At 41.7% G+C, this 15,903-nt stretch overlaps 1 pseudogene across 1 annotated transcript in view; it reads right to left on the reverse strand.

Annotated features, from left to right (window-relative positions):
- The window catches only part of LOC309664492 (dihydropyrimidinase-like), a 77,965-nt pseudogene that overhangs the window by 55,460 nt on the left and 6,602 nt on the right, over positions 1–15,903 (reverse strand). The window contains exons 2-4 of the transcript XR_014268442.1: positions 8,071–8,233; positions 2,562–2,741; positions 1,082–1,304 (exon numbers count right to left, since the gene is read on the reverse strand). The product of XR_014268442.1 is annotated as a dihydropyrimidinase-like (transcript). The remainder of the gene's footprint in view (positions 1–1,081; positions 1,305–2,561; positions 2,742–8,070; positions 8,234–15,903) is intronic.

The following is a 15,903-nucleotide window of genomic DNA, read 5'->3' on the forward strand; positions in this document are numbered from 1 at the left end:
AATTATACTATATGTGGGGAAAAAAAGCAACCAGAAATGGCTGGTAGTAAGACCTTATTAACTCCTGTGTGAAACTGAGGTGACTCTTAGTACACGATACTGATATATTACATTTAAAAATGCATTTAGCTTGCACAAAATCCTTATTGAAACTCAAGCAACAAGAAGCAATTTTGAAAAAATTTATTTTAGTGTCAATTATAGACATGCCAAATCTATTTTCATAGTTTTTAAGATCCATGTTATAAAAATGCAGCCAGTTTCAGTTTAAAAAAACAAATAGCCAGGATGATTTACACAACGATTTCTGATTATCCAGGTTCCTAAAAGTGAGAGATAGAAACCAGTACCACATCCCAGAAGGGTCTAAAGTACTGAATAAAACACACCTCATTTGTTTTTCATTCTTCCTTTCCCAGTACTGGCCAATGAATAAAATTATTTCCATGTTCAATTCTTACCAAAAATAGATTTTCTCTTTCTTTTAAGATGACTGTTTACATATAAAATTACACTATAGAAGTGAGGCAATTAAGCAATTTGGAGTAAACATAACTTTGCTTTAAAAATCTTAAAATAATTGTCATAAAAACACTATTTGGATAATTGCTTCAATCGCGCCAACAACCAAGTTGCTGTGAGACGAATCAATTCGATTCAAAAGAAATTTGTGGAGCACCTACTGTGTGCCCTGCCTGACCCTGATTCAGGTACTGGAAGGGCTAGCGGAGGTGCCTAAGAGCCAGGGAAGCTTCTGTAAAGTTCACTGGAGAGTTGGCAGTTAGTGGTGTGAAGGGCGGGGCTTGCGGCTGAAGAGGGCAGAAACAGACAGACGTGTAAGACTGCGAGAACACAGAAAGGATGCTAATAAAAAGGGAGGAAGAATCGTTGGGATTGGGATTGACATATATACACCAATATGTATAAAATAGATAACCAATAGGAACCTGCTGTATAAAAAAATAAAATTCAAAGATTCAAAATAAAAAAGAAAGAAAAGTTGTGGAAATTCATGGGCAACTTTCTGATAAGCAAAAGCACGGGTTGGCGTTATTTTACCTTACTCTTCAGCTAACAGTACTAGTTGTAAGCGAGGCTACAGTTCGGGAATTACCATCCCTCCTGGCATCTGCTATCACCCTTGCTGCGGACTTGCTCATCACGTGCATGACGCACAGAGGGCAGTTCACGGCGCCGGCTATGGTGACGGCTCTCAGCGTGGCCTCTGCCTCCACCGCTTCTGGGCGGCTCAGCTCATGGCCCTCGGGACCCGTTAGCCCCAAAGCCAACATCTTCTTCGCTCCCTAAAAAAGGCAGCAGGAACATGCACACCGGTGAGAAAGGTTTACTAACGACAACTCCCATAATTTTGTTGTGAAACGAATGCACTGCCAGGCTTTTATTTTAGATCTAATAGGTATAGATGTGTGTGACTGTGGCATAGACAGTGTGTGTTTTGGGTAAAAATAATCTACTACTCTCAAAGCATGTGTTAATTTTTCATATACATATTTCACAATCAAAATATTTTGATTGAAAAGGTGACAAAGATAATGAGGTCTGTTCTAATTACAGTCTTTGAAAAGTAGTGTCCATATTTAAGACTTTTTATTGGTTCAGAACAAAATATAATAAAACAAAGTATTCTAGTCCCCCATATTATATCCTTGATGAAGCGACTCATGCTATTATGTAATTAGTTCTACGTTTTACTGATTCATTATCTTCACTGCCTCCTCCCCCAATCCACGGAGTGATATTAGACCAGTATTTCCTCTCTCCAAAAGTGTTATTCCTTCCTTACAAAAAAGGCAGGAAGTCAAGACTCAGAGTGTCAAAATCACTCGCCTGGTGTCACATAGCTAGGACGCGGAGGAGTCCAGTTTAAACCTGGTGTGTTTGAGCTTACAGCTCATGCTTTCCTCTTATCAGCCCCCCTGCCCACCACACCCCCCCCATCCTGGCCATGGGGCCTCCATCTCACTGACTTTAATGGGAAGTGAGCCCAGGGAGAGAGAAAGATCAGCTAACATAAAGGGTAAGAGACAGCTCTTTAAATCTTGCAGATGGTGTACCCTTCGGGCATTAATAATGAAACTAACATGAGAAATATCATCTAGATTCCTCCACAGCACATTTTAATACCCAGTTTCTGAAAAGAATGGGGCTTTAAACAGCTACCTAATGCACTACTTTAGTCATCAGATTTCACCGATGTCCACACTTTGGCATTCTGAACCAGCAGCTTGAGCTACCTAAAAAAAAAAAAATGCTAGGGACTCAAAGAAAAATATTTGTGTTTTTAGAATAAACCTTGTCTGAGATCTAATAACTGATTTGAAAAAGGGAACTCCTCATTCCAATACATATACCACCTGCAAAAAACTCAGAGCCAGGCAGCAAGTAATTCAAGTCACGTGTTTCCAAGCCACATAAAATTAGTTTCTGAATTTCCTTTCTTCCAATCCATTAAAATAATTTACCTACATGGGGCCAGTCATCCTCACCTTAAGTTATGGCCATTTTCATTTCTGTGGAAGTTCTGGAAGGCAGTTACTTACCTCTGCAATTAGGTCTCCATTTTCTGCATGAACTTGAGCAATTGCTCCAATTTCCTTGCACCGAGAGAAGACCTTGTACAGCTCCCCATCTCTCAGCATGTACAGATCTTTATAGGCCATAAACATCTTGAAGGAGTTCACACCTTTATCTTGGGTAAGGATTTTCATTTCTTCTTTAACCTAAAAGGGCACAAAAACCACAACAAAATGTCACTCTTTAATTTAAAGATAATATCAGCATTCTCCAAAATCTTGCATTCAGAAGAAAATGAAGTAAAATAAGGACATCAGTTGAACTCCAGAAAAATGTAATTAAGGTCTTGATCTTTCCCCTAGGTTAGACCTCATTTCATGTGATGAATTGCTGTTGCTACGATACTTTTATTTTTTTATTTTTTTAAAATTATTTATTTATTTTGGCTGCGCTGGGTCTTAGTTGCGGCAGGCAGGATCTTTAGTTGCGGCATGTGGGATCTAGTTCCCTGACCAGGGATCGAACCCAGGCCCCCTATATTGGGAGTGCAGAGTCTTAGCCACTGGACCACCAGGGAAGTCCCTACGATACTTTTAAATCATGAAAGAGTTAATAGTATTTCTCCCAAATACTTCATTGTTATACTTGATGAAATTCTCAGCATCTATCTCCTGATGAGAAGAAATTATTCTAGAACATGAAAACAAAGCCACTGGCAGCAACAGAAGCAATTGTGTCTCTAGAAGGAATCAGAGCTAATGCGAAGTAAGGGTTTGGGGTCAAATCTGGAACCTACAGGATGAGTTCAGAGATGAAGGTAGTGGAAGATGCAGACTGAGCCACTGGCAGCTCCTGGGAGTTGAGCGACTCTGGACCTGTCAGAAGCCTCAGGAGCCTTCTGGGTTGCCAACTAAAAGGTTCTGATCACCGATTCCAATGTGTGGAGGTGGGGAGGTTCCCCACCCTCACCAAGCAGCTCTCCAGACACCAGCAGGGGGGTATCCTACAATTAAACTCAATTTTCACACTATCTACCTGCACCAGGTAGACTGCACTGGATTCCACAAGTTAAGCGTTCAGTGCTATGGGGTGTCCAGGTTGTCACCTGCACTTCTGACCAACTGGCTATAAGTCAGAGCTTCCCACAACCCCCTCCATGGGTTCGATTAATTTGCTAAAGCGGTTCACAGAACTCAGAGAAACATTTTACTTACTGGATCACCAGTTTATGATACAAGGAAACGATAAAGGATATAGATGAACATCTGGATGGAAGAGGTACGTCACAGGGCAAGGAATGGCGAAAGGGCACGGGGCTTGAATGCCCTCTCTGAGAGCGCCACTCTCCCCAAATCTCCATTTGCTCACCATCCTGGAAGCTCTCCAAATCCTATCCTTTTAGGTTGTTGCGGAGGCTCAATTACACAGGCATGATTGATTAAAGCATTGGCCATTGGCAACTGATCCAGACTCCAGCCCCTCTGCCCTCCCCGGAGGTCAGCTGGCTGGGACTGACATTTTCAACCCTCTAATAATACAGTTGGCTCCTGGGTCAATCAGCCCCCATCTTTAGGTGCGGTCTAAAAATCACCTCTTTAACATAATAAAAAACACTTTTGTTGTTCTCATCATTTAGGAAATTCCAGGGGTTTTAGGAGCTCTGTGCAGGAAATGGGAACGAAGACCAGACATGCATTTCTTATTATAAATCGTAACATCACACCAACGGTAAGGGACAAGTTCAGATCAAAACTAGCTTAGTAATTGCCCTTGCAGGTCCAATTCTAGTCTCATCAAAGACTAAAAACTTCAAAGGAAAAGTCAGAAGACTTGATCAAATAAAATTGCTTGAATTTCTACATGTTAAAACAAAAACCCACACACACATACAAATAAATATATATATATAACATAAAATATAAAACAAAAATATACAACAAAACATAAAAATGTATAACAGACATAGGATTATAGCTTTTAGTTAATAAAAAATTTAAAAAGAGTTATTGCTGTTTCTACTTGCTAAGAAAAACCCTAACATTCTAGGTAAAAAATGTTACAGTTCAAACAGTATATACAAATGACTAATAAACATGGAAAAAATGTTAACCTTCCTACTGATTAAAAAGTACAAAATAGGGACTTCCCTGGTGGCACAGTGGTTAGGAATCCGCCTGCCAATGCAGGGGACATGGGTTCGATCCGGGAAGATCCCACGTGCCGCGGAGCAACTAAGCAGGTGCACCACAACTGCTGAGCCTGTGCTCTAGAGCTCGTGAGCCACAACTACTGAGCCTGCGTGCCACAACTACCGAAGCCCGCGTGCCTAGAGTCCGTGCTCCACAACAGGAGAAGCCACTGCAATGAGAAGCCCACAGACAGCAATGAAGAGTAGCCCCTGCTCGCCAGAAGTAGAGAAAGCCCGCGTGCAGCAACGAAGACCTGACGCAGCCATAAATAAATAAATTAATTTATTTTTTAAAACAACGCAACTTTTCCCTACTGAATCAGTAAAGTTTTAAAAATGACAATATCACATATTAAGTTACTCACTTCCATCACTATTTATTCCTTTACTAATTTTCCTTACTTTCCTCCATGGCGCTTTATCACCTGGCATATAATATAGTTACTTGTTGATGGCCTGCCTCCTCCTCTACAATTTCCACCCCATAAGAGCAGGGCCTTTGTACAGTTTGTCCCTTGCTATATCCTAGAAGAGTGCCTGGTCCATAGTGGCCACTCAATAGCTTTTTGTTGGATGAATAAATGCATGAAAAGGAACGGCAAACACCAAAATGTTGAGAGTGGTCATCACTGAAATGATGGAATGGGTTCCAAGGTACATTAAGTGACAACAGCAAAGGTAGGACTTGGGATAGTGTGCCTCATTTTTTTAAGCTTCAAGTTCATATTTTCTACCATGAGTCTATTATTTTTTATAGTCAGAAAAAAAATGCTTTAAACATTGTTGGAATATTCACACGATGGGGTTCCCAAAGGGAATTATGATCTGCATTGCTCAGATGAAATACCTGTTACTCCCTGAGTAGAAGAGCCTTTCTGAAGGTGACCTCGTTAAACGTCCCTGTCATCCAAATCCATACCCATGGGTAAGTCTCACTATACTGTATTGCTCTCGCACCATCAGCACCACCTGGGAGCTTGTTAGAAATGCAGAATCTCAGGCCCTGCCCCAGACCTACTGCTATGGGTTGACTGTGTCCCCCCAGATTCATATGTTGAAGTCCTAACCCCCAGTACCAAATGTGATCTCACTTGTGTAAAAAATTAATAAATAGAAACCTCAATTAAGCGGATGTCGGGAGACCAGAAGGGGGAGCTCTCACACCTGCATATCAACACAGGGAAAAAAAAAAAAAAAAAAAGACTCCTTTCTTAGCAAGGGCTCAGCCAATGAAAAGTCACGGGCTCTTTGTTTACTACAGCCCTCCCAGCTTCCTTTCCCCCTCTATGAAAGCCTGCTCCTTCCCTTGCCCTGCGGGGACTTGCACGTGGCTGGCCAAGCTTGCAGACCCTGAACTGCAATTCTCTGCTGATCCCAAATAAACCCATCTTTGCTGGAGAAATACCCAGCAGTCTATTTGTTTCAGGTCAACATTTGGAAATAGGGGCATTGCAGATGTAATTAATTAAGATGAGGTCAGGGCTTCTCTGGTGGCACAGTGGTTGAGAATCTGCCTGCCAATGCAGGGGACACGGGTTCGTGCCCTGGTCTGGGAAGATCCCACATGCCACGGAGCAACTGGGCCCGTGAGCCACAATTACTGAGCCTGTGCGTCTGGAGCCTGTGCCCCGCAACAAGAGAGGCCGCGACAGTGAGAGGCCCGCGCACCGCGATGAAGAGTGGCCCCCACTCGCCGCTACTAGAGAAAGTCCTCGCACAGAAACGGAGACCCAACACACCCAAAAATAAATAAAAATAAATAAATTTTTTTTAAAAAAACCTTTAAAAAAAAAAAAAGATGAGGTCAGCAGGGTGGACCACAATCCAATAAGATTGGTGTCTTTAGTAAAAGGGGAAATTTAGACACACACACACACACACACACACACACACACACACAACATCATGTAAAGATGATGGCAGAAATTCAGGTGATGCTCCTACAAATCAAACAATACCAGAGATTATCAGGAAACCACCAGAAGCTGGTGAGAGGCATGAAAGAGATTCTTCCTCACAGCCCTCAGAAGGAACCAACACGGCCAACACCTTGATCTCAGACTTTTAGCCTCCGGAACTGTGAGACAGTACACTTCTGTTGTTTCAGCCACCCAATTTGTAGTTCTTTGTTACAGCGGCCCTAGCAAACTAATACACTTACTGAACATAATCTGTGCTTTAACAATATTCACCAGGTAATCATTTGCATATTAAAGTGTGAGAAACGCTGGTAAGGGCAAACATCTTCACCTTTGCTCTATCTTATAAAACAAGAGAGGGAGGAAAGGAGGAAGCGAGAAGGGAAAGAAGGAAGGGAGATAGAGAGGAAGGATGGGAGGGAGGGAGGGAAGAAGGAAGGTAGGAAGGTAGGAAGACCCTAAAAGCACGAAAGAGATAAGATGCCTCAGTTAGAATGGCGTTTCTGGGGAAAAATTAACTTTTTCTCTGGACTATAAACCTTGCTAGTATGTTTGCTGAACTATCTGTTAAAGACTGATTACTTGTTTTATATTAACTTGGTGTCTACAGTCCAAATTTGGGAAGGAAGGAGGGACATAAGTTACATGGTAACTTCAAATAAAGTCATCCCGTGAGCCCTTTCTGGCAAAACGAGTTCTGAATTAAGTTCAATGTGGAAAAACATGTTATTGATTTAAACCACAAGTAAAAGTTTCTTCCAAAGTACACATACATGTTTTCACGGGAAAAAAAATAAACATATTTTAACATCTCTCAAAACTGTCTTTTCTGTCTGAATCATGTTATCATTTCTGCCATGACCTAAATAATTAGCAGATACGGAAGGTTGTGTAAGCTCTGTTTTGAAATGCTTTGACCAGGTGTTGATGTTCGCAGAGCACCAGGTTAGTGCGCAGCTGGGAGAAGGCCTTGAACACATTCCCAGTCTGTCGCTTCCTTGGTTTTTTCCCAGATATTAAAAACATTTCTAACTAAAGTTCTGATCTGTGGGAAAAGACTGCTTAAAAGCGTCCTGTATTGTTGAAGTTGAGAAGTCCAGTACTTTTAAAAATTACATTTAAAGTATTTACAATTCATGAATTAAATATTAGGAAAGTCTTTTGTGAATGAGTATAAGGGATTTATCCTACCACCTTCATATGCTTTAAAATTTTTTTTAGTTTTCTAAATTGATAATACCTCACATGATTCAAAATTCAAACAGTACAAAAGAGTATGCAATGAAAAGTCTTCCCTCCAATTCTGACCTCCAGGAAGCAACCAACATCACCAGCTTCTTATGTTTTGACATTGCCTGTTCCTTGATCTTTGCACAGAGCAAGGACTAAAGGGCTAAATGGAAGAAACTGGACCCCCCAGTGGTTCACCTGCTCACTCCACCATGTCACCGCCACATGAAGGCTGTAGTCACAGCAGACTTTGGGATCAGCCCAGCTTCGCCAGGTCTCGAAGGCCTCGATGAGGGAGTGAGTGGCCTTTGTGAGGAATGGCGAAATCAAGGATCATGGTGGTGCCTCCTGCCAGGGCAGCCTGGAATCACAAGAGAGTTTCAACAGGTTAGCCAACAGTTTTCTAGTTGAGTCATTTATCTCCTTGAACAACATGCATTTGCAAGCACTCGGGCAAACTTGATGGGTCCAGGAAATTGCACAAAGATGCTGCCTGTTTAAAAGATATAGAGAGACATGAATAGATGTCCCATAAATTAAAGTTTGAAGTATTCAAAGAGCTGGAATTGCTTCTGCAAAAAGAATGACACGTCTGATGAAATGAAAATGGCTTTGACCAAAGAAAATAGTGAAGGCTGTAAAGAAAAACCAAAATGGAAAAACAGAGACGATTCAAACATTTTTCTTCTCAAGAAAACATCATTGTACAATCCATTTCATTAGAATCAATCTTGGTGAACTGTATCTCTAACTACACTGTGTTCCACACAGAATCCTGGGAGACTCACGTGATTCCCACCTCGCCTTCATTCCCCACAACCAACTGGTGACTCCTTAATTCTCAGCTGTCCCCTCTAATCCATCTCCAATGCTCTGGTCTTAGTGTCACCCCTCAGCTTGATCTTTATGTCCCCAATTTTGCTCTTACTTCCTCCAATGCAAACCCCTTTTTGCAATTAGGGGGAAATTCCAAAACACAGATGGGGCCCCTTGACTCCAAGACTTAAAACTGAATGCTTCTCACTGCCTCTGGAATAGCGTTTAATCTTTTTAACATGATCTACAAGGCCCTGTGCGATCTGCCTCAAAGCTTCTATTTTCCCTGGCATGTTACACTGTTACATTACAACTGGATTAAAAACTATTAAGTTATTAAATCACGTCTTTGACTAATTACTGGCTTTGATTTTATTTAAACTAAGATTAAAAGATGGTTAAATGTGGTTTTAACTGCTGTGTTCAGACAATGTAGGTGAAAAAAAAAAACATAGGCAGGGATATACTAGTGCACTGGTTAAGGGCACCGACCAAAGAGGCTTATTGGTTCCAGGGCACAGCTCAGATTCAGCACTTATCAGCTATGGTACTCTGAGCAATTCCTTAATCACTTCCTTCCCTCCTTCCTTCCTTCCTTCCTTCCTTCCGTCCTTCCTCCTTCCCTTCCTTCCTTAATTCGTTCCTTCCTTCTTTCCTTGTACAGTATTGTTCTGTACATTCTGCACATTTGATCCCCAGAACTTATTCACCTTATAACTGGAAGTCTGTGTCCTTTGATCAACAGCTCCCCATTCCCCCCATGCGCCCCGTCCCCAGCCCCTGGCAACCACCATTCTACTCTTGGTTTCTCTGAGTTTGGTTTTTTTAGATTTCACATATAAGTGAGATCATGTAATATTTGTGTTTCTCTGTCTGCCTTATTTCACTTAGCACAATGTCCTCAAGGTCCATCCACTTTGTCACAAATGGCAGGATTTCCCTCTTTCTGGATAATATTCCATTGTACACATACACCATATTTCCTTTATCCACTCATTCACAGATGGACACGTTAATTTATTTATATCTTGACTATTGTGAATAATCCTGCAATAAACATGGGAGTGTAGACAGCAATTTCTTAACCTCTGTGTGCCTTTGATTCCTAACCTGTAAAGTGAGGACAATAATTGTACCTGAACCATAGGTTTGTTGGGAGGATTAAACTGGGGTGACGTATATAAAGTGCTTAATACCGTGTTTGACTCACAGTAAGTGCTTCATAAGCTTCAGCCCACAATGAGTGATGAGCCTTTGCACCACTGCTTTAGAATCAGGCATTTCCCCACTTTTCATACATTGACTCATCTCACCACCAGGAACATGGTCATGTTACAACAAAGAAGGGAGTGCCACCAGCTTCCCTCCCAGGTCTGCACCCCTGTCACCTTCCCCCCCACTCACAGGCCCCCAGACATGCCGAGTGCTCCCAAGGTCCCAGCCGCTACATGAGCTCTATTCTAGCTCCTTGTTCTTGCTTACTTCAATGGATTTTTATTTGTCCTTAAGTCACTTGGTCCCACTCCAACTCTTTTTGCTCTCAGAAATCTCACTATTTATACAGGATCCTGTACTTTATCTTTCGATAACAATTGCCTTATGCATGGCAAAACAATGCATATTTGCATTTCTTAAGAAATCCCTATTGGTATAATGACAATACCAGAAAAAATCCCTTAGGCTCTATATTTTTATTCGAATGCAGATTAACCTTCTCACCTTCTTCCTTCTAAAATGTCTTCTGACAGATATCCCTTGAGGCTGAAGGGCATTTTTCTAATAGAAAGTGCTGTTAATTAAAGTGTTGGAAGAAAGTACTTTTTTAGTGTCTACTGAACTAGAAAATCAAGCTTAAAGAGCAATTCTTTCCATATTAAATGTCTATCACATGCAGGATGTGGGGAAACTAGATACAGTGCTGGTAGAAATATAAATAAAATGATGCAGCCACTTTGGAAAAGAGTTTGGCAGTTCCTCAGAGAGTTACCATATGACCCATCAATTCCACTCCTAAGTATATACCCAAAAGAAATGAAAACATGTCCACACAAAAACTTGTACACAAATATTCAGAGCAGCATTATCCATAATAATCAAAAAGTGGAAACAACCCAAATGCCCATCTACTGATGAATGGATAAACAAAATGAGGTATATTCATACAATGGAATATTATTTGGCCATAAAAAGGAATGAGGTTCTGATTCACTTGCTACAACTTGAATGAACCTTGAAAATATGATGCTAAGTGAAAGAATCCAGTCACAAAAGATCACATATCATATGATTCCATTTATATGAAATGTCCAGAAGAGATAAATCCATAGACAGTAAGTAGAATAGTGGTTGCCTGGAGCCAGGGGGGTTGGGGAAAGTTGGGGTGATAGCTAAAGGGTATGGGCTTCTTTCTGGGGAGATAAAAATGTTCTAAAATTGATTGTGGTGATGGTTGCACAGCTCTGTGAATATACTAAAGAACATTAAACTGTACACTCTAAATGGCTAACTGGTATTGTATATCAATTACATCTTCATAAAATTATTACCAAAAAAATGTCTACCCAAGTAAGCCATTACAGGGAGTGAGTGGGCTGTTACACACAATGCAATGAAAAGTCTTCCCTCCAATTCTGACTTCCAGGAAGCAACCAACATCACCAGTTTCTTGTGTTTTGACACTGTCCATTTCTTGATCTGCCCATTTCTTGATCTTGTACAGAGCAAGGACTAAGGGACTAAATGGAAGAAACTGGACCCCCCAGTGGTTCACCTGGTCACTCCACCATGTGACACACTAATAATCAGACACACACAAATAATCAGACCGTCTAGAGGGGGAGACAGAAACATGCACAAACAATTATAATCAAATAATCAGATGGTAATAATAGGTAGCAAGTACACTTCCATAGTAAATGTGGTATAGGAATTGCTAAAGGGAAGTTAAAATTGCTAAGCTCCCTAGAAGAGGAAAAGACTCCTGGGAATTCAGAGGAAGGAAACAGATCAGAGGAAGCTGGGATTTGAATTAGCATTAGGACATAAATGTGCAGTTGCCGATAAGGATAATAGTATCTAACTTGTAGTGAGTGCTTATTATGTGCCAGGAACTATTCTGATGTCCTAAGTGTTTTAACCATCTCATCAGCTCTGCAGCAGGTCGTATTGTTAAACCCTTTTCAGGGTTGAGGAAACTGAGAACAGCACCATGAAATAACTCCCCACATCTCACAGCTAGAGAGTAACAAAGGCAAGATTGGACGCAGGTCATTGGGCTCCAGAGCCAGTGCTTTCAGTAACCGTTGACAGCAGGGGAGAAACTCTGAGAAAAGGGTCCGTGAGGAAGCATCAGCAGAAAAGTGGTAAAGGGCAGAATGTACATGCAAAAGAGAAACAGACTCACAGATAGAGAACACAAACTTGTGGTTATCAAAGGAGAGAAGGAAGATGGGGAGGGACAAATAAGAAGTATGGGATTAAGAGATACAAACAACTATGTATAGAACAGATAAGCAACAAGGATATACTGTACAGGACAGGGAATTATACCCATTATCTTGTAATAGCCTATAATGGCGTATAATCTGCAAAAACACTGACTCACTATGCTGTACACCTGAAACCAACATACTACTCTAAACCAACTGTACTTTAAAAAAAAGATGACTGGGATGTGTGACGCAATGGTTCCCAGAGGGCAAGGCAGTGGCTGGCTGGCTGCGGGGGTGACGGGAGTCCAGGAGCTGATTTTGGCTGGAGTGACTGAGAGGTGGCAGATGAGGGGACAGAGGAGGGCAGCCGATCTGGTCTTTGGAGGGAGCATGAATTCTGCGGAGAGCACCCTGAGCATGAGGTGCTCAGGCACATGTCCACTCTGTGTGTTTGCAGACAGAGAAACGCAGCCCCGAGCACAAGAGCACTCAAACGCAGGAGAAAGATGTGGCAGTCACCTTGCAGAGGAGGCCAGAGGGGTCCCAAGGTCAGGGGAAATAACCAGAGAGACAGAGACGCCATGGCAACATGCTCCAGAACATACCAACCCTTAGCAAGAAAACAAAACAGGTCTGAGCCAGTGGCTGTTTCTGGGTGGAGTGACTACAGATCCTTTGAATTTTCCTCTAGTTCAATTTTATTTTCAGTAGTTGCTACATTTTCTATAACAAAGCCTAACTTTCAAAAGAAGAAAAAATAAAGATTTTACATATATGCGATACAAATCCAGGTATGCATGCATATGCCATATAAATTAAGTAGTTCAACTTCGATGGGCCTCTTATGAGACTGAAGATGTGATGGTCAAATGGCCACTTTTTTTTTTTCTTTTTAAACTACAGCAAATTGAAATTCCTGGGGCTATCATTTAAAAGCCCATAAATAAGGATTTATCACAAATGCTCTATCTCCCTAATAAACAGTAAAGGAGCAGCCACTTGTCTTCTTTGGTTTCTTCTTGTTCTGTTTCTCCTCCCTAATTTCCTCCTTCTCCTCACCCTCAAAATGGGAACAGATCTAGAAAAACTATAGTGCCTGGGACAGGACAGCCTGGGCCAATCCTAGGCAATGGATTGAAAACGGAACCTGTCTTTTTCCAAACCCCTGGGGCTTTATCCATCCACCTGCCGCAGGGATCCTGGCTGCTACCCTGGGACCTGGCAAACAGTGGCCGGACAGTCAGCGCCCCAGCCTCCTTGGAACCTCTTTCTTCCTCCTGCCTCTTCCGTTCTCTCTGGTTATCCAGGGTCCCTTGGCTGCCCAAAGTTATCTCAAATCCCTATTATTTCAAGATCTGAAACGTTGCCTTCTTTCCACTGGATCCAGGGAGCCACGTGCCAGAGCTGCAGTTCTATAATCCCAATTAGAGGGGACACCAGGAGCTGTGAAGGAGACCTGCCCCTCCCGGGAAGTATCTGCCTCTTGAAAGAAGAGCTTGTTCAAATGCCCAGTCCTGGGTTAAGCATCTTACACACGTTAGCTCATTGAACGAAGCCTTGCTATAGTCCTGAGAGGTAGAAATTGCTTTTCTTATTCTACAGTTGACGATAATGAGGCTCAGAGAGGTCAAATGACTCTCCAGGGTCTCACAGCTGGTAAATCCTCATTGGGAACATGGAGGAGGATACAGCTTTGAGCAGGAGGTCTTACATTCAGCCTACTCTGGGCCTCAACCCTATGCAGGCCATTCCCCCTTATCCCATCTTCCATTTAGTGTGATCTGACTTCCAGCCTGTTGCCCCAGGTCATCAGTGAATCATTACTTGGAGAAAGGCATAGGTGGGTAAAATGAATCAAGCATTTAGGAAACCCAAAGCCATACCAAAACAAAACAAGTCCCATCAAATTATAAATTCACAAATGAGACGCAACTTCATTAAGCTCATGTGATGTTCATCACTGCGACACCTGCCATTGAAATAATGCGCCCCTAGAAGAGTTACAAGGAAAGGCCCATATCAGTGCTTCTTGGCCTCCACACACTTGTTAGCCATGGGATAATTAACTTTATCCAGCAAACCAACTCAGCAGAACATCTCATTCCTAGCTCACCTTGGATATTTTCAGTATTCATTGAATTGCTTTTAACATCAGATGCTTCTAGATTCACTTCACAAAATGTTCACCAGGATCAACATTTGAAGAATGAAGAGAGTTTAGGGGAGGGAGAACCAGTAAAGGGTGAAAATTTCTTTCATATTTTTATATAAAACCTAATTGTTTCCTTTGTATTTATTGCTGATTGACTTCTCCTTTATTTGTCAGTTAGCCAAACAAAATGCGTTTGCCTTTTCTAATCTTGGCTCATAAATCAGTTCTTTCAGCTCCTAATTACTTTGGCTGTTCTCCCTTGAAAACCTTCCAATGTGTCTAAAACCTTGTCTTGAGGGGAAAAGAGCATGTGCTGTCTTACGTGAAAACGTGATAGAACATAAATTGGGATAAACTCTTAACCAACAGTGGGGTCATAATATGACAGAACACAAGACTTTATTTAAGACTGTATTAGGTTGTAAATCATTATTGAAAGCATCCCAAGGATTTTCTTTCCTTTTATGGGGTCACTGAATTTTCATTTCTAAGCTCATCCTAGAACAAGTGACTTTGTTTCCCTAAAATTTATCAGAGGACCTGCTCGATCCAAATAAAACAAAAAGAAATCCAACAGTACATTTGAGCCTTAGGGAGAAAAACACGTGGCTGAATTTTCAGACTTCTCATAGTCACTAAGACTTATGAGAACAAACTTCATGATCCCAGTTTACGTTCCAACTCTAGAAGCATATCCAGCTTTGTAAAGATGTCCTCCACAGTGCCTCTCCACACTCCTTGCCTCCCCAAATGTGAAATATTCATCACACCATCACCCATCCCACTGTGCAAACCACAGACTCAAGAGGCACCCTTGACGTCTACCTGTTCCCTTCCTTACATCCCCAAATCCAATCCATCAGCAACCTATCCCTTCCCCTACATACTCCATGAGTCTCCATACTTCCTGCGTCTGCACCTCCGTTGCCCTGTGCCACCCTCATCTTCTGACTAGACTAGACCAGTTAGTCTGGGCCACTTCCAATCTGTTATTGACTTCCCTCTGCTCTCACGATGAAGAAAACAATTATTACACAGCCCATAAAGCCCTGCATGATCTGAGTTCCTTTCCACCTCGGAGAGACAAGTCACCCATACTCTTCTCTCCCTGTCCCCTCTCTACCTAGTCCAGCGACTCTTAACCCTGGCTGCACACTGGCATGGTCTAGGGAACTTTTATCCTGCCCCCCAGAGATTCTGATTTAGCTGATGTAGTTTCATCTCCATAGGCCCTGTGCCTGTTACAGTGCCTAGTACATAAATACTCTTTAAATGTTTAAGGAAGAAAGGAAGAGAGGCCAATGAATGTCTCCCAGAAATTATGAGATGGAAGAATTAAGATGGTTCACTTTTCCAACAGCAAAGTGGGAAAGCTGCGCAAGTTGCATATTCATGTGAGATTTTGTTTCTCAAAAATATTGCTAGCCCTGGCTGTGTGGTTTCTGAAATCCTTCTATGAAAATGTTACTGTAGAATGTAGACTCTGAGCACACTTGAAAGCTGAATGCTCAGTTTTGTCCCAAGCCCATTACCTCATCAGCGTTAACGAGGACTTTTAACAAAACAGAATTATAGCCTATTTCTATATCTATGCCTCCAATAATTTTCTGTTTTTAAAAAAAGATTATGGTT

The sequence above is a fragment of the Balaenoptera physalus genome, assembly GCF_965194825.1.
Source record: "Balaenoptera physalus genome assembly, chromosome: 7".
NCBI lineage: Eukaryota > Metazoa > Chordata > Mammalia > Artiodactyla > Balaenopteridae > Balaenoptera > Balaenoptera physalus.